A 20,064-nucleotide genomic window follows, 5' to 3' on the forward strand; every position below is an offset into this window, starting at 1 on the left:
GAAGAAAGGAAACCCTAAGCTTTTATGCCCTCACAGTCTAAGCGTGTGACAATCTGGGGTTATTGGCTCCTGCTGTGCCTCTAGGTGTCCAGTCACCCAGCTGGTTCCACAAATCCCCATGCCCTTTGCTCTGCGAAGGGTCACTATCAGTTCACTACCCCTTTCCCCAGGCTCCTGCCCCCAGAGCTCAATCTGCAGCCCATACTGCAGCTGCACACTGAGCTACCTGCATTAGACATATTCCACAACATGGCAATATTGATGCAAGAATAAAACCAGTATTCTTTAAGCTCAGAGTTAGATTTGTATTTCCCTCACAGCGAGATTCATTGATTTCAAACCTCTAGGCTTAACCTTGTGGACAGAAAGTGCTGTTGGTTGTAAGTACCATTCAGACTGCTAAAAAGTTTTTGGCTTCTGGCAACTAGGCTTTGGAAGAAGGCAACAGATAAACCAGTTTTAATACATATAACCCTCCTGCTAGGTGCTGCTGGTAGCTAAAAAAATCTGCTTCCCACTTCCCACAATCTCATTTAGATGCTAGAAAGTCTTATACCCAGTTCCTTTGAAATATGGTAAAAACAATTTCATTGTATCTTTGATTCTTCTTAGTATTATCAAGATAATCAACTTATGTACTTGGGCTGCAACAGTAAAAACAATCAAGCTATTCTGGAACAGTCACTGATGTAGCCTGTATCTTTGTCTCTCCGCTTCCTTCATTACACATAGTCTATACTGAAGACAAATAGAAAGCTTATTTTATGTTTATCCCCATGCAGGGTACACACTAATACTGTGAACAAAAACACTATCTCGTCTTAAAGATTATGAGTCACTCCTGCGTCAAAAGAAGAAAAAAACCCATGTATTAGCACATTCTGAGAAACAAAGCACTTTAGAAATTATTAGACTAGGATTTAGATGCAACCAGAAGTATTTTTTTTTCTCCAAGGTTCGCTTGCCCGAGGAAAATATTACAATCAATCTTTTCTTCCTCAAACTTTTTATCATAGATGTAACCCAATCTACCTGAGAGTGCACATCAGTACATTGCTAAACCTTCCCCCCAAAAAACAAGCCACTCACCCTCTTTCTATAGCAGACACCATCTTCCAACTTACCTGCTCACCAGCTCTCTTTCTCTATATGCTTACTTTGAATGCATGTCATAATTATTAAGCTGTTAATTGAAAAACAGCAGTTGTGCTAATTGACAAGCCTATAAAGTGCCCTTAATAGGCACTATATAGAATTATTATATTGGAGGCATCTTGGTGGTTAACTCTGTGTTACTGTTAAACTTTATATCAGCTCTGTATTTAATCAAGACTATTTATCCCTTAATAAATAAACAAACATTTTATTAAAAACTGCAGTTTCAAAAGACAGATCTGTATGTTTCAGCAGACAATCAGTAAAGAACACAGGTGAGCTTAGCAAGCCCAGGAATAGTACCTGCCTGAGCTGTCTTCTCAGGACAGTGCCACGTGGCAACTGACCAAGCAGGCTTGCAATTTAATCTTTAATGCTTACACAGAGCATTCCTTGACTTAAATTATGTACTACATTTAAGAGACTCAAAGGAACAAGAGACTTGTATGGGTGAAAAAGGAGCTCCTGTCAAAGCTCAGACATAAGCATGGGATGTATATGAAGGGGAAGCAAGAACAGACCACCTGGGGATGAATATAGGGATATGTTCAGAGTATGCATAAATGCAATGAACACCCAGACCAGTCTGAAATTAAATCTGGCAAAGAATATCAAGGATCACAAGTAGGGTTTATTCAAATAGAATTATAGAATGGTTTGGGTTAGACAGGACCTTAAAGAACATCTAGTTCCAACCCTCCTGCTATGGACAGGGATATCTTCCACTAGACCAGGCTGGTGACAGTCCCATCTATCCTTGTCTGAACACTCCCAAGGATGGGACATCCACAGCTTCTCTCAGTAATGTGTTCCTGTCCATCACCACCCTTGCAGTAAAAAATGTCTTTCTAATATCCAATATAAGCTGACCTCTTTCACTTTAAAGCCATTCCCCCTTGTTCTGTCACTATATGACCTTGTAAAATACCACTTGCCATCTTCACTGTATGTTCCTATCAAGTACTGGAAGGTTACAATTGGATCACACTGAAGCTTTCTCTTTTCCAGGCTGAACAACTACAACTTTCAGTCTTTCCTCATAGGAAAATTGTTGTATCCCTCTGGATTTTTTTCAGGCCCTCCTCTAGACTTGCTCCAAGAGGTCCCTGTCCTTCCTGTGCTGTGGACCCCAGAGCTGATGCAGCACTGTAGGTGGAGTCTCACCAGAGCAGAGCAGGGGCAGAATGCCTTCCCTTGCCCTGCTGGTTACAGTGCTTTGGATGGAACCTTTTTTAAATATGGGTAAAATGTTCCCCTTTTCCAGCCACCTGGGACTTCACCATTGGACTCTCATGAATTTTCAGATATGAGGAATGGCTTGGCACCTACAGCTGCCCTTTCTTTCAAGACTCTGGGATGCATCTCACCAGGTCCCATTGACTTATGTACATTCAGGTTCTTCAGGTGGTCACCAATCTGATCTTTACTTACAGTGGGAGAGACTTTGCCCCCCCAGTCCCCATCCTATTCCATCCACTTGAGAAGTGTGGGAAGAGAAGCTATCACTGAAGCCCGAGGCAAAAATATTGTTGAGTAGCTCAGCGTTTTCCTCATCCTTGTTACCAGTTTTACAGCCTTGTTCAACAGGGGCCATTACTCCTTCTTTGACCTTCCTTTTCTGTTTAACATACCCATAGGAGCTCTTCTTGGTGTTCTTTGTGTTCCTTGCCAAGTTCAGCTCCAGTTTTGCCTTGGTCTTTCTGACCCCATCCCTACACAACTATTTCACATCTATACTTTTCCCAGGACATTTGTCCTATGTTCAATGCCTGTGCATTTGCTTCTTTCCTTTCCGTTTCTCCAGCAGGTCCCTACTCAGCCATGCTCTCTTTCTTTCCTTGCTCAGTTTGTTCCTGGGGATTGTTAACTCTTGTATTCTGTGGAAGATTTCCTTAAGCACTTGTCAGCTCTGTTCCACTCCCTTGTATCTGAGGGCAATGTCCCAAGAGATCCCACTGACTATCTCCCTGGAAAGCTGGAAACCTGCTTTCCTAAGGTTCAAGGACCTAATTTTACACCTCACCTGACCCATATCCCTCAGGACTGCAGACTCCACCAGTGCATGATCGCTGCAGCCCAGGCTGCCTCCAGTCTTGATGTCCCCAGCTCACTCACTGGCACTGGTGACCCTCAGGTCCAGTAATGCAACCCCTCCAGCAGAGCTGTCTATTACCTGGGTTAGGAAGTTGTGCTCCAAGCAATTCGAGCCATCACCTGGGCTGTCTGCAGCTCACAATGCTTCATTTTTAGCAGATGTTGGGGTAGTTGAAGTCCCCCAGCAGGACAAGGGCCTGTGAACAGGATCCCCCTGTCACTGGAGCAGGAATGATCCATCCATAGGTTCCCCTTGGGCAGGCAGGCCATAGGGGGTGCTGACCACAAGGTTCCCTTTTTTACCTTGGTCTCTGATTATTATCACAGGCTATCAATCTGCTCAGGGATGTTCTTCAGACACAATTTTCCACACTCAATCCCACTTTTGATGTAGAGGGCAACCCTTCTGCCTGTCAGGATCTGGTTATTAAAGTTCTTAGAAATGCCTCTACCCGAATTAAGGTGCAAATGAGATGATATGCTAGTGACAACAGTATGGGTTTTATTTGATATAAACATGAGAGGGAAGGGAAGGGAAGGGAAGGGAAGGGAAGGGAAGGGAAGGGAAGGGAAGGGAAGGGAAGGGAAGGGAAGGGAAGGGAAGGGAAGGGAAGGGAAGGGAAGGGAAGGGAAGGGAAGGGAAGGGAAGGGAAGGGAAGGGAAGGGAAGGGAAGGGAAGGGAAGGGAAGGGAAGGGAAGGGAAGGGAAGGGAAGGGAAGGGAAGGGAAGGGAAGGGAAGGGAAGGGAAGGGAAGGGAAGGGAAGGGAAGGGAAGGGAAGGGAAGGGAAAGAGAAAAAAATGTGGGGAGCAGGAGGAGACAGAAAAGGATTGACATAGACAGAATAAGGAAAATATCACCACTTCATGAATCTCAGTGATGCTCCATTAATCCTTTCCAGATGGTCTTCTTGGTGATGGAGGTCCTCCTCCAAAAAGCATAGAATCTGATGGGTAAATATACACTCAGGTCAGGTAGGAAAATCCAGGCACCACCCTGGGGGGCAAGGGATTTTGCCATTGTCTCTTACAACAGACCCTGGGTTTGTTGCAGAATGTGAGTCTTGTGGTGCAAGGCCTTAGGAATTACTCTGAGGGCACTTCAGGGAGTCTTTGATGGATTAAGACACCCCTCCTCTTCCCCTCCTGTCAATGTCCTGTGGATGTGGCTTTCCCAGGATTGGGGGTTCCATAGCAGTTTGTGTAAGGGAGGATGGGTTAAAAGCCCATAAGCAGAGGTTACAATGCACTGAAACTTCTTGCCCCCCACCTTAGCTGGGGGGAAATCTGTGCAAACCTGCTCGCAGCAAATGGGTCTCTACATCCTCCCTTACCCTGAAGCAAGCCAAAGGTGATTCTTAGCATGGCTGCTGGGTTTGACTCACATTCTTGTCCTTGTTTATTTGTTTGTTTCAGGTGATGGAAGAATGTGTTTTCCCCTTGTCTAATCTCAGCAGTTTGACTTTCAGTCCAAAGTCCCAGTCAGGTATCTTCAGGGAGGCTTCTTTGGTTGTAGCTTCTTCAAACACGTTTTGTTATAATGAGCAAAATTTTATATCAATGTTTGAGGCATGAACCATTTCAGTCTCTGAAACTCTCCTTCCTCTCCTATCTCTTCTGAACAGCCTGTACTCATTGATAGTCATATTCCGGTGATGGGACTCATCCCACCAGGTTTCAGTAATGGCAAGAAGATCCTAGCTTTCTAGCAACATGGTGTCTTCCAGATTGCACTGGCAACTGCACCTCAGCTGGGCTTCTCAACCTCAGCTGAGCTGTCGCCTTCCTAGAGGAACATCTCTTAATCCCTGTCGGCTTCTGTCCTTGGGAGTCCTTGGCTCATCTCCATAAGTGTGTTCCAGTGTGGTCACTGACAGAGGAACCCCACTAGCACCCTGTCTCTCTAACTTTGCATGTCACCCCACAACTCCTAGGGACAAGTCTGATATTGTCTCTCTCCCACATAAAATCTGATTTAAAGCTCTGCCACTGAGCCCTGTTAGTTTCTGAGTTACTTTTAGTGAGTAAAGTGAGTTCAGTCTGAAAAGCAACATGCACCATTCCATTGCTAAAAAAAACCCCAAAATTTTTCCAGTTACACCAGCCACAGAGTCATTTATTAATAGATTCAGCTCATCTGTTTCTTTCTGTGTAGCTGCCTTCAAATGGAAATACAGGAGAGAGTATAACTGGTGTTCCAAATTCCCTTACCCACCCAACAATGGCATAAGGAATACCAGGGAAAGTGTGGACTGGAAGTTGAATGGAACATGGTCCCTCTTAACAGAGGTTGCAGAGAAGGCTGAGATACTGAATAGATTCCTTCTTTCAATCTTCATTGCCAGGCCAGCCCTTGGTTATCCATGCCTCAGAGGACTGGGAAGAAGGTTTGGAGCAAGAGGAGTAAATCTTGTTTGGTTGAGGCAGATAGGGTTATCGGGTTAGACACCATTTAGTCAAACTTGACATCTACAAGTCAAGTTCTACAGGCCCTAATGGAATGCATTCAGGTGTGTCATTGCTAGACCACTCTCAATCATCATTAAAAGGTCATAGCAGTCAGGAGATGTGCCTGAAGACTATGAGAAAGAAAATGTCACCTCTGTTTTAAACAATGGCAGGACAGAGGACCCAGGATACTACTGGCCAGTCAGTCTCACCTAAGTCACTGGAAAGTGATGGAATGGTTCATAGCAGCCATCTCTAAGGTCAGGGAAGACAGGAAGGTGGTCAGGAATAGTCCACCTGAACTTGAAGGAGCCCTTCTTTACTGTGAGGGTGGACTGAGCATTGGGATAGATTGCCCCAAGGGGTTGTCTCCTACCCTGTAGATACTCAAAAGCCATCTGGACACATTTCTGAGTCATGTTCTCTGGGGGACCCAGTTTGAGAAGGGAGGTGGGACCAGATGACCTGCAGTAGTCCCTTCTAACCTTGCCCCTTCTGTGAGTATGTACAGAGAGAACAGAGTACCTGTGTTGTACATACTAAATTTCTGGACCATCATCTAAACTGCCTTTTCTTACTGCAAATTACATCAGAAAAGTATGTATATTTCTTCTTTCTTAACAAAGCATGATGTACTCTTCAGTGATAAGACATTGATTGTTTTTAAACCTGCTTTGTTTCTTATTTCTCTGGAGCAGCAATCTACTGGACATCACTAACAGCCATGCAAGATAGGGGGAATGCTGTTACCAGGAGGTTGGTTGATGAGTGGAAATTGTGCTGTTGAGCTTTTATCGCTTTCAATTGTGATTGATAACAGATAAAATTGTGAAGGAAAGAGCTGAGAAGACAAGCTGGAAAATATTATTATAAAATGCAGATGTTAAACAAGTGAAGCCTGATAAGGAACATTGTGCAATTAATATTAGTGTGTATCTCCTAACAACAGGTTCTTATGTCAGTGTCCAAATGTTTGCCTGCTAAAAATAGTCACTGTTCTGCCTTAACTCTCTTATAACAAAAAGGATGTTTACTTTATTTTTACTTTTCCCTCTTATCACTGATGGAGCAGCAAATTTCCTTCACAGGTATGCCATCTTGACTGCCTCTGTGCTGGTTGCTTCAGGGAGGGAAAGATGGGGGTGGCAGTTCCCAGAAGGTCCTAGCAAATGGGAATCACTGAGCTCATCCTCCCAGGAAAGAGGTACTTAGTAGGTCTGTCATGTTGAGATAAGTAGAATTTTTTCTAAAATGGCATAACTTCTGCTGCTAGTTTTTGATCAAAACACAAGGAAATAATTTTAAAAAATAAAACCAAAACCCAAAACAAAACAAAACAAAAAGTAAGGTACTGGATCTTTGATCAATGTTTGTATGAGGCAAAACATTGCATTCAATAGCTCACCAAAACTGGACACCCGAAAGCAGATGGTTATGCTCCATTCCTCATTCTCATTTAAAATCCACCTCAACAAACAGGACTGCACACATCAAACTGTGATTATCTTCTCAGATAACACCTTTTTAATAACATGCATTGAAACTGCTCTGTTTTGGCAAACAAGGGTCATTGCATGAACTTTGCAAGTTTATGTTAGTCAATGTTTTCCAAAGTGCTTGAGAACACTGGTGAAAAAAAGCTGTTAAGGTCATTACAAGCAGGAAGAGTTGTTGTGACTGCTGTGATTGTATTGGACCCAGATTAAAAGGTAATCCCTTTTAATGCCACCTACTTTCACATGGAGACTTCAGACATGGGGTCCCTTAGTCCACCATTGCTCTCCATCTGTGCTATGTCTTCCTGATGCCAATATTCAAATATTGTGCTATGTCCTCTAAATCTTGCATGTATTTTTTCCTCCTGGTATATGTTCAACCATATGGGATCTATTGGAGCACCAAATACGTTAAGACAGACAGATATTTAAAACAGAACTAGAAGTTAGCCCTGCTACTATCTTTCACGTATTAAGAAATGTAAGTGTGGTCAATTATGAGTCAAAAGTACAGCTGTAACTTCATGCTACACCTTTTAATACCGATGATTGTAAAAATTTCCTTTAGTATTCCTTTAGTATTTCCTTCAGTATTCCACATAATCATTATCGACTAAGAAAAGACAGTAAACTATTACATTGTTTTGGCAATAATCAGTCACTGTTTACATAATTCATGTGAAGAGATGGATAACATCAATTGAACTCTTAGAGGTACTACAATTAGAAACATATCTGACCCATGGGTACTGGGACTATTAATTACACGAGAATGAGCCACTTGTTGAGAGTAGGAATATACCTTCATCCATCAGCCCTGCCAGCCAAGTAGCTGGAAGGCAGCTACCTGCTGCAGGGGGGGAGCACAACAGGTTCTGCCTCTCAGTGCAAGGAATATATAGAGGTAGAACTGAGAAAAAGTTAGAAAAAAAGGTATTTATTCATGCCTTGAAATGGATTTGAACTCAGGGAGGTAAAGATGATAGTTTGACTGCTGTTAGTCATGAATGAGTGATCTAGGTAGCTTAAAGAATCACTGGCAAAGGTGTCAGCAAAAGGAGGCTTAATAAAGTTTTAAGAGCTGTGTTGAAGTTTGATGGAAATTTTCACTGTATTACTTCACAGATTAAGAACACAGGCAAAATAGGAGTAGAATCAATTTAGAACAATTTTCACAAAGACCAGGAATGCAAAGGTTGAGGGTAAACTAAGAATTTAGTAGCACTTAATCATTGACTAATTTAACATTTATGAAAAGATTCAACAGTATTTACTATAAGCATAGCAGTAATTATAAAAATCTTAGATTATGATAATCATACTAAACTCACCATCTGGCATTTAAACCAATTCACACATACATGCACACAGACACAGAGAGATATGTATGTAAAAAATTCCCATCAATTTTAGGAAATACTTACCTGTGCATTTCTCAATAGGCAAGGATTGAGCTTTCAGGACTGGGGAAGTGTCAGACCAGGCCTCATCATCAGGTTTTGGCAACAGTCCTCGGAGTATCACAATACTGAGCTGTAAGATCTGAGAGGCACCCCAAAAAAGATGACTCCTCATCTTACAGTCCTCTGTAGCCCAAGAGAGCTGAAGCTGCCTACAAGGTTGTGAGATGATTGGCTTTAGTCATCAATCAATCTGTACCCTGGCTGCAATCCAAGCCAAAAATTTTATTCAGAAGTCAAATAATAGTAACATTGTCCCACTCAGGCTACCATTCAGACACAAGTAGCATTCCAAGGCTATCTGTTGGAAAACAGGAGCCCATTAGGCAGCAGAAGTTCCAGGGAATAGATGGCTTCTGATGAGCTCAAGGAGAGCTACATGTCAAGGCGCTTGTGAGGCCTTCCCTGATTAACAGCTCTAAATCAGAGAGGGCCCCACAAGCAGTCCTGACATCACAGAGTGGGGGAGAAGAAGCACGGCCACATAGGAATATTTTTTCATTTTGATGATTCCCTAAGGCATTTCTCCAGTCCTGGACTGACAGTTGTTCATGTGTCTGTGCTTCACAGCATGGAGAAACGTTGGGCTGCATTTTGGAAACAGGAATCTGAAAGTACTCAAGCTTTACTTAGGCTGCCTATCTTCCTTTCTGTTTCTTGGAGCCAGAGAGGGAAAATGAAGTCTGGCTCTCTTACTCAGAGGCAAGCGCTGAGAAGTAGAAATTTCTAGCATCCTCACCTTGAATGTACCTATGATTTCTGATGAACTGCAGAAGGGGAGTGTGGTCTAACAGAAGTGCTCAACATCTCTTTGGAATGAATAATGGCAAGACAGTTTTTAGAAAATTACTAGTAGCTCTGTTCTGCGCACTTAGTCCTAGGAGGAAAATATAAAGAAGTATATTAATCACATTGGTGGGAGAGAAAATATTTGTTCACATTTGCTGTTATGGTTTTCAAAAGAATTTGCATGTTCTTTGGAGCTGAGCACAGATTAAATTATTGTGCCTGGGTGAGTTTATGCAAACATAGAGTTTTGTGGCATGCTTGAATGGCTTTTTAGTTACATATAAAGGCTAATGTTAATGGTGAGCTTTTAAATGGTAGCTGGATGTATTTATGATCAGTGTAGGACTTGTTGGGAAATAGAATTGCCAAGCTTCATGCATCTAGAGCTGGAGGTAAAATATCATACATTCCTCTTAGGAAACACTTAAAAGACATGGCAGATCAGCTGATATTAAATCCATTAAGTCCAACATGGGAGATTATTTTTAGGAGGGAATCTGCAGAAAAATCAGTATGAATAACTCTCTTGGGGAGTGGGAATTACTCTTATGGAGATTTTCATACCCCACAAGGGTAGGAGTAAAAATTACACTTATTTACCTTTAGCTAAAAACCACAAGCAGAATATCTTGTAATTATTTTCTTTTCTTTCCTTTAGCATTATGCATTTTTTATATTTTTCTGCAAAAGCATTTTTCAGTGTGCTTTATGCAGGCTCTTGGGAGCTGCTGGCCCAGCCTGTTGAGGGAATGAACTAGGAGGGAATGGAGCTGTGAGGAACCACCGGAGCCATGCCAATGTACATCAGTTCACTTGCAAGGAGAGGATGGGCATTGGTTATAGCTGTGAACCTGGAAGAAGCAACGCCTGGAGGAAGATCAGAAGTTTACCTGGTCTGGAGCTCAAAACAGCTATGGAAAGAATTATCATTATTATTATGTTATTCCTGACTCATACTGTTTGAAATAGGGTCCTATTTAATGATAAAAAAGAGTATTTTTCACTCAGCAAGAAGATCTGTCTCATCCCTTCACTGCTCAGCAAATGAACTCTGCCAATGTTAAATCCAAACAGTGAGAAGTTTCATTATTAATTCTTTTATACCCTCCATGTCTGGTGAGCTGTGCCCCAGTTGCACTGCACACACTCTCTGGCCCTGGTGCAATGTATCTTAAATGTCCTGAGCAGATTGGTCAACATAACTTTGCAGACATAAAGATTTCTCAATAGTTTCAGAGGAAAATACTGGTTTAAGTCACAAGCACACAAAATTAAAAAGTCACATAGCACACAACAAAATGAAACTATAGATAAGCACCTTTGAACTTTTATTTCTGAAAGAAATTGGCTTTTGTAGTCCCTAAGGAAGGACCTGTTCATAATTTCTTATAAGATCATAAAGCAGGTGACAGATTTTTTTACCCCTGCGACTAATTTGAACATTAAAAAATCAAAAATGTTAAGAGAAAATGCAGCTGGTGAGCATTGTCATAACTGTTATCTGGAGAGTTTTGGCTCCCTCCCAGGCACTGCTTTGCTTCCTTGATGAAATGGCTGTTTCATGAGGAGAGAGAAAGCAGAGAAAGCAGAGAAAGCAGCTGCATATTTAGGGCTCATAGAACAAAAGGTTTTCCAGTTCCTCAGCCTCTTGCTGCTCACTTAGGTGTACACACCCCCTCTCTCATCATAATATTCTTCTCCTTCTAAATCCATTGTAATTCAGTAAATGCTGGTTTATACAGCATGACAGGAGGACTGTTGAAACTATTGTTCCTTCTCAAAGAGCAGTGACTGAGAAATAAGTTAGGAGTTACTCCAGGCAAGATGACTGATCACCCATTTTATCCCAAAGTTAAAATGCATGTGGCTTAGTCTTTGGCATCAAGATCTTACCAAGCAATAACTTCTGATACAGTGTCTCATCTGTATTCATTGCACTGTGTTGTTTTTTCCATTGACTATCCTATTTGTTACTCACCATAAGCTTAATTTGCTGTTTGTTCTGTTCTGTTTCCTGATGCTTGAAAAGTCAGTTCTGATCTTTTTCTCAAGACTCTTCTGAATGTTACTTTCTCTTCAGTAAAAGATGGTGGTTCTTTTCAAACTTTATCCCAGAGTGAAGTGAACAGAATAAATGAAAGTGTAAGAAATTCCAAGGCTGTTGGGAAAGGTTTAGGCTGCAGAGGACAGTTTGAGAGCTGCCTAAGAGGCTGACTCATGGAGGCCATCTTAACCTAAGAAATCAGTGAAGTACAGAACACGCAACTAAAAATCATAAGAGAGACACAGTGACAGAACAGAAGGGATTAGAAGGGATTACTGAACCCCACCTGATAAACAGCCTCCTTTCAGGCAGTTGTAGAGGGCAGAGTCCTGATCCTCTGCTTCTCAACACCCTCAGGTGTTTCTCGTAAGACATGATCTCTAGGCACTGCATGAACTTTGTCTCTCTCTGGACATGGTCCAGCCCTTCGAAGTCCTTTTTTGAGGTGAGGGGTCCAGAACTGAACACAGCACTCGAGGTGTGGCCTCACCAGTGCCCAGTACAGGGGGACAATCCCTGCCCTGGTCCTGCTGCCACACCATTGCTGATCCAGGCCAGGATGCCCTTGGCCTTCTTGGCCACCTGGGCACACCCTGGCTCATGTCCAGCTGCTGTCACCAGTACCCCCATGTCCCTTGCTGCTGAACTCTCAGGCCACTCCTCCTCAAGTCTCTAAGGCTGCATGGAATTTGAAAACATTTGTTCCAACCACATATGCACTTTGTAAAGCACTCTAAGGTACTTAAAAATAACACTCACCACATTATTTCCTCTTAGATGACCTTTTTCTGTTTTCTTGCAAAGCCTATACAAGTGTGAACTGTTTGTTTTACTGCTGAAAGAATGGGAAACAGAGTTTCTCATGACTGCTCACTGCCTCTCTAAACCAAGACTGCTCTTCTAGAAGCAGACATGTTTCCTTAACTACCACACATCTAACCAGATGCACCATCACCAAGAAGCCCAAGGGCAGTAAAACAAAATTCTGATTTTATAAAAATTAGAAATATTTTATGTGTGTATTAGATTATTTCCTTCATTCATCTCATTTATCAGTTGGATATTATTTTGAATGCCGATCATGCCTCTCTGTCACTACTTGACAGATAATACTCTCTGTCTCTTTAAGTCAGGAGCTGGCTGATTCAATGAGTCTTAAATCTGTCAGCTAATGCTAACAGTAATGAGATAACTCAGAAAAAAAATCAGGAAACTTCTAGTGGCATAATCTCCACCATGAAAATCTAAATATATAAATCAGATAAGGGAGAAGTAATATTTTTCATAAACTTGAGCTTACATATCTACAAAGAGAGACATTTCTTGTAACACACCAGCCCTTCTGAAAGTCAAAAATAGAAGCAGAAACTTTTGAAATTAAATGCAGACTCCGATAGGAGAAATCTTACAGTTCACTGTGAAGGTGACTGCTATACATTCACTGAAGGAAATTATCTCCTTTACTTGAAATGAGAGTTAAAATTAGCTCAGCCTCATCCCAAAAATCCAGTAATCCATGTTGTAGGGCGAGTTATCACATCCTGTTTCTAAACTTGTATTTGCAATGTTTTACTTCCTTTCCAAAGGCTGATCTTTTGCCAGATGCCAAAGCTTCTCTTTGCATTTCTGAGCTGCAATAACTACTTGTATTCTTGCTTTTACCTTGTTGCAAATTCTGTTGAGTATTATCTTTCTACATTATTTTACATTTGCTCTGGGGCATTACTATGCACTTCAGACATGAAAGTGCTACACAATGAATTTTCTGTGGTTGATCTGTGCTAATAGTAACTGCTTTCAAAATTTAAAACCATGTCAAGTAATACAGAACATTAAAGGCTGACTGAGAACCCACAAGCCAAAACAGCATAAAATGTCAATTTGAAATAGAACTAAGGATTTGATGGAACTAAAATTTCCCCCAAATATGCCCTGTGTCAGACAAAATGTCAGTCTGTAGCTGTGGAACTGAATTTTTGTGTTTCCATTGGGCAGTCCTAACTGCTTCCTCTCGGCACAGATGTGCAGAAAAGCATCTGTTGTGGTTCTGGGAGGTATACAAATTTTTTACTCCCCAGTATATGTCTAGTCTGTCAGAGCAGTGACAACACCCCAACAGATACCCCATTGTCAGAAGGCAATATTTACCCTTCTGGCTAGTGTATTTATAATTTTGCCAGCAAATTTTTTTATCCTAGTTCTGGCTTTGTTTGCATTTGTCAAATTTGTTTGCCTGTAGGATCTTTTCCCACTGATGAGTAGCTTTATTCAAGGTACTGGCTTCCATAGTTTAATAAGGAGATGTCCAATAATTGCCTGAGGTCTTTAGTGATTGGTGGACCATACAGCAAAACTTAGGAGAAGGAAAGTATAGCACTAGCCTACCTACCTTCCCTTGGCGGCTGGTGTTAACAATAGCTTTAATCAGAAAAGCATGCTGGAATGAAAGGATCAAAGTGAGTTGCTGAAAACAAATCTTGTGGGGATTGTGGGGATTTTCATTTTCACATCTATTTCACATCTACTTATTTAGGGCATCCTTTTTGTTCATCCTTTATCCATTCTGTTTTGAATATGATCTGCTCTCATTTCTATTCTTAAAGAGGCCAGCAGACCAGATTTTATATGTCTCTCTTTCCTACATGTCTTAACTTTTCTTAGAGGCCATTGAGCAGTGTGTGATCTATTTTCATTTGGTATACTGACTTTACTAATGACATGCTCCAACTCTTCAGGTCAGCAGTCAGGACAGATGTAGCTCCAATATACTAAATTTAATACCAGCCACTATTAAATATTTACATAAATGTAGAAAGCACTTTTACCTGGAAAAACTGGAGATATCAATATATAACACAAGGAAAGAAACACAGAAAAGAGCTTATTGAAAAGTCTGGTTCTTGACTCTCCACAGAATTTCTGAATACATGCCTCCATCATGTCAAAACTTTGATGATAACATATGGTGTTAAGCCTCCTTACTACATGCTTTTTTTAATCTTACTGTTTTTATCTTAGAGCAGGGTATAGAAGAAACATATGAAAGAAATATATGAATATATGAATTATTGTTACTTCAGTTTAATAAAATTCCAATGAGAAAGAGAGAACAGGACGCCCTTCTTTCACAGATGAGTTGGTTGCTGCACATGCCTTTGACAACAGCAGCTTTCAGACTACCTTTTATTCCTGAGCAGACTCTATTCTGCTCTATTCAGGATTGCTTCTGGCATGTCTTGCTTTGGTAGCAATGAGATCCTCTTGTACCTACAGTGCTAATAAGTGTTCTGGCTTATATCTAATTATGCAGCAACTAATTTTTCTGTAGACCCTCAACTCTCTTACCTTCAACCTTAATTTCCCAGAGTTTCTTTATATTCAAGCCTTATTAAGATATGCATCACCATCTTGTTCTGTTTGAATATCAGCTGCAACTGTTGAGGATTAAGAATAACGACTGGTACTCCTATTTGCCAGAACATTTGATTCTTTGTATCTGTTTTGTTCTGCAATCCTAGTTAATTAGAGAAAATGAGACCACAAAAGTTTGCAATCTCATAAATGTTCTCCTCTCTTGTACTTCATGTTTATAACACATAGTGAGAAGTGTCCTGTACATGTCTAGTTACTGGCAGCATATGCATAAAAAACATGTATGGTTGTTCTGGATAGAAAAGTGTCATAGAGACAGATAACCTGTGACATAAGATTCTTACATCATGTATCTCATAACTCTGTTCCTGCATTGTCTATGTTATCTGAGCCCTAGTAACGCTGACTTCTGCCCTTAGGATTCAGGAAGCTGCTATTCTACCCACAGACAGAAAATAAGCACTTAATCTAATTGGTAAGCAACTCTTCTGTCCTGTATCCTGCAGTACTTGAAGACTGAAACTGGAAAGGGGAAACATACTGACTGAAGTACTGACCTCTTTGTTCTGTTTAGAGGATTTTGACTACCCTTTGGCATTATTTCTTTTAACAAGGAGGTTTTATGTGTAAGATATTTGGGCATTGAGAAGGGCTAAATGAAAAAAGCCAACACAAAATATTCAAAATGGTTCTTTTAGGGCACAAAACAGTACTACAATTGTTCCTCAAGTTTGAAGCTAAGTGTCTCTAATATTGGTAGCATGAAGCTACCATCACACAGATCTTTGTTCCATCTGCATGATTGACGCGGTTCTATAAGGGGCCTACCAGTCATTTATACAGGAGGCAGGCTAATTCTGGCTATAACAGCTCCATCACCATCATGTGGATTCTGTAGACTCACAAAGTCTCAAGTACCTTAAATGGGACCAAAATCACCAGAAGCAGTGGCAGCTTCTGAAAAAAGATGCTGATAGCAGACCAAGTGGCCACAGTGCCAGGATGTCTCCCTAATTGTTTGGTGGACTGATGCACTTAAAGTAAGTAAGCACTTAGAAGCATTTACATTGCAAAAAAAGCCAGAATGACTGTGATCCCTACAGGACACTACATGAAAATATTTGCATGTGTTTGTAGTCATTAGGTTTAACAGTTTGCTATGGATGAGTAATACAGTTTGCACTCTTGTTTCTCCTCAGTGCATTTAAAAGTGGTGAATAGCGGCCATAGAGAACTTCACTGAAGGAAATTATGTATCTGATGGTACTCTCTTTTAAAACCTTTAAAGGCAAGAGCTTTAGAGTCCTTACTTTTGCAGTACTCAACTTTTGTCGGAGTCCAGGACATCCCTCTGGCTGCCCTGGCTGTCTTGAGACCCTGGCAGGGGTCTCGGAGACCCTAGCATGAAATCAAAAACATCTGTGACTTTGATTTTAGCCTGTGGAAAAAGCTGTCAATTTTGTTTGAGGAATTACAAGTCACAAGGGTTTTAGTAGTGTGATATTTGTATCAACACAGTGTGGAAATGTAGAATTTGGGGATTTTTGAATGGGGTTCAAGGGGGTATAAGATGGAGGAATTTGGGTGTATCCTAGCCTTCTTCTCTTTCTCTTGTCCTCCATGTCTTGCTGTGATGGTGGCACTTTTCTATTAGTTTGATGTAGAGATTCACAGTCTAACATAGGTGATGGGAATTGGTGAAGAAATTGTAAAAATACACAGGTAGTTTGAAGCATATAAGGTGGGAGCTGCCCAAGGGTTGAGGGCAGATGGCCATGGCTTCCTTGCTAGCCAGAGCTCGGCAAGTCAGAGAAAGAATGTTTAGATAAGAAAGAATAAACAACCTTGAAAGCACAATTAGAATTCCAGGCTCCTTCTTCGGCTGCGTTGGGCTAGGGAAGCAAAGACTCTACAATCTCTCGGGGTCACCTGAAGGATCAAGGTGATGCCAAGAGAAATCTACAAACTTTGAAGTCAGTATATCCTTTGTTTTGGTCTGGCATATGCAAGAAAAACAAGCCAAGCTGGGAAAAAAACAAAATCAGAGAAAAATAACACCATGCACAAACCTGTGGTCTGACTTCAGTTTTAGAAGCAGATGCTGTATGAAGGTGTTACTGCACTCTCTGAGGGCAGGGTCTATTGTCTGAAATAAAGCTGTGTGACATTATTCAACCCAGGCAGCACAGGGGAACAATGAGAGAGTAGTGAGGGTAAAGAGGAAGATGAGTCTCTTTGACATTGTCTTCACTTGACACTGATGCTTGGCCAGAGCTGTATTATTTTCATACTCTATCATTGCACTGGGGGAACACCTTCCAGAGCCATCCATCAATCCTGACCATGTAAGTATGCATTAAATTCAATGAAACAGAGTTTTGTGTCTTTGGGGACCAAATATGGGATCCTATAACTACCACAACTGCAAGCCTATCTTCCTGACAGCCCCAAGGAATTTACACTGAGCAGGCAGGGAGGGAACAGACCTTGGCACCACCCCAGAAAGAACTAAAAGCTAACACAGCCTGTGTGACTGCTGCCCCAGACATACTCCTCTTTTCTTGGGAGATCTTTCTGGGAAAACATATGATTGCCTTAAGCTCTTGGTAGTCTGCCTGCTTTTTAATTAGTAGATCACTTTGAACGAAACTGCAAAAGAATTTAGGTCTTTGGAAACATTGCCAAGCTTCAAACAAAGAAAATTAAGAGACATGAATTATAGTAGAAACAAGTGTTTTGCACTAGCTCTGCAGTGATTTAAGGAGAAAAAGTGGTATTATACCTGTGTATAAGAACAAACTATGACAGTAAAATCCAGCAAGGCAAGTGACAAACTGAAACTGCATGGCAGCACCAGAGAAAATGTTTAATTCTATACCTAGTCCAGCTTTTGTGTGTTTTAAACTTTATTTGTTAAGGATGCCTATGTAAGAAACCCTAGAAACGAATAGTTTACAGGAAACACAAACATGAGTGCCCTGGAGAACAGGGAAAGTGTGAAAAAAAAAAAACAAAACAGAGAACATACAGACCCAAATGGGGTGGTGAGGAAAGGCTGGTGTGGAACTGAAAATTAAGATAATAAGTTATGTAATTGTCCTAGGGTGACTTTATGATGCGTGTATCCCCAGTCATCTGTTGTTTATGCTGGGTATTAAGTTCTTCACCTTTAAGACTGGTTCTGAGATCTAACTGGGGAGAAGAAGCACAAGTTTGTTATCAGAAACTGCACTTATTCCCTGCATCCTTCTCACAGACTGTGCTGTCTGCAGCATGGAGAGCAGAGAAAGCTCTCCTTTGACTTTAGTTAATTTTTAGCTGGCTGAGGCAGAGAAGTTCTCTGGACTGTGGCTTTTCTTTTGCTTGGAGATGTTCAGCCCTGCTCTGGACTGAGGACCCAGAAAAACACCAGGAGCTCGCACCTGTGGCCTATTGGGGACCAGGAGGCGGCACAGGAGGGACTGGTAAGAGACCGAGTGAGGTGAGCTACACCCCACAACAAGGACTGTCTGAATCTGCCATCTCTTCAGAACACTAAGTTTAATATTGTTAATATTATATTGTTTAATTAATATTGTTTAATATTATTAAATTTTCATGTTTGTAAGTACTTTGCTAGCTAAATAAACATTTTTTTCTACTTTTCTCCAAATAAATATTTTCTGAACCAGTAGAAGGAGGGGCTGCTTGAATTTGCTTTCCAAAACTACTCATTCAGAAGTTTCCTCTCAAATTTGCCCTAAAAAAAGACAGTAATAAACCAAGAAGAGACGTGAGACTTAGTCAATCAATAAAGACTAAAATGAAGTAAGATTAGTGATAGACTCAAGACGAGTCACAAAGGATCATGAAGAATGTTGTGTAAGAGCCCAGATTTTAATAACACATTTTCTGTAGGGTGATGTTCTAGAAGTAAGCTGTTTACATATGTTGATACACAATCCAATGAACACGCTATTCATTGAACTCCTTTGTTTGTCCCATCTTTAAGTAGAATATACTTCTTTTAGGACAGACTGTCATAATCTCTCTTCAACAGCTGAGGGCACTCCATGACCAGCTAAATGAAAAACATGATTTTACCAAAAACTAAGGTGAAGTTGGAGATCTATTAGCTAACCTGTTAGCAGAAATCAAATTATGAAGACAGCCAAATGAAAGGTCAGGGCTGCCTGGCAAATAAGTGTGGGCTGCCACCTGAGTCCAATATGAATTGTGTAAGAGCATACTGAATTGGCTTAGACAGGCTATTGGGTAGGGAATTTATATTACTGGCACCAAATATTCAGAAGGTTCAGTGGCGAGTCAGTCTGGAAGCCATGTATATTGTGTTGGTCCTGATTTCATATAAAGCTTTGGTTTCCCTGGCAAAACATGCTCATAAATACAGTGACGAAGCCCTGCAATATTAATGAAGTTGGAAATCCAGGACTTAGTGTTCCTCTTTCTGGAAATTTAAGTCTCTGAACACCTCACTTTCATAATGTTAAGGTAAGAATAAGAATTCCTGACAAGACCTTCTTCCCACAAACCTGTGATCATACAGCTTCTGACTCTCAAATTCCCATTCCCCATTTGAACCAGGGATTTATGCACACCCAGTCTTCCCAGGCCCTTGGTAATATGGGGTTTAACTGTATACTTGTGTCCAAATGGAGCTGTAGGAATAAGAGATTGCTTTTTTTTTTCTAGAGATAGAGACAGAAGGAATGCATGAGGCCTGAGTGTGGGCTAGGTTTGCTCTGTGTCTTGGCAGGGAAACTAATGCTGTATACTAATTTGGCTACAGAGCTGCTGCTATCTTAGCCAGTTTTCAAATAAGCTCCTTCTGCAGGCTGCAGGTACATTTGAGCATTTTGCTAATGTAATTTGGAAGAAAAAATGGGAGATTGCAGAGCACAACCTAGAATGGCTTTTCTCTGTAAAATATAAAAAGGTCAGTTTCAAACATTAACTGCAATGTTATTTTATCCAAGAGATCACCTTTAGAAGAAAGTAAGTTTGCTTTGTAAAACTTCACGATAAATATTATGGTGAACTTGGCACCTTGAGATAAGTGTAAGGTAAATGCTCCCTATGAGAAAGTGAGAAAATCACTTAAGAGTAGCCGCTGCATGGGACAGCCCAGCAGCCTTATGGCCTCATGTAATTCACAGGGAACACAGCTTAAATTCTTTGTTTCAGCAAAGTAGATACAAATAGTGTCAGT

Source organism: Lonchura striata, chromosome Z (assembly GCF_046129695.1).
Source record: "Lonchura striata isolate bLonStr1 chromosome Z, bLonStr1.mat, whole genome shotgun sequence".
Classification (NCBI taxonomy): domain Eukaryota; kingdom Metazoa; phylum Chordata; class Aves; order Passeriformes; family Estrildidae; genus Lonchura; species Lonchura striata.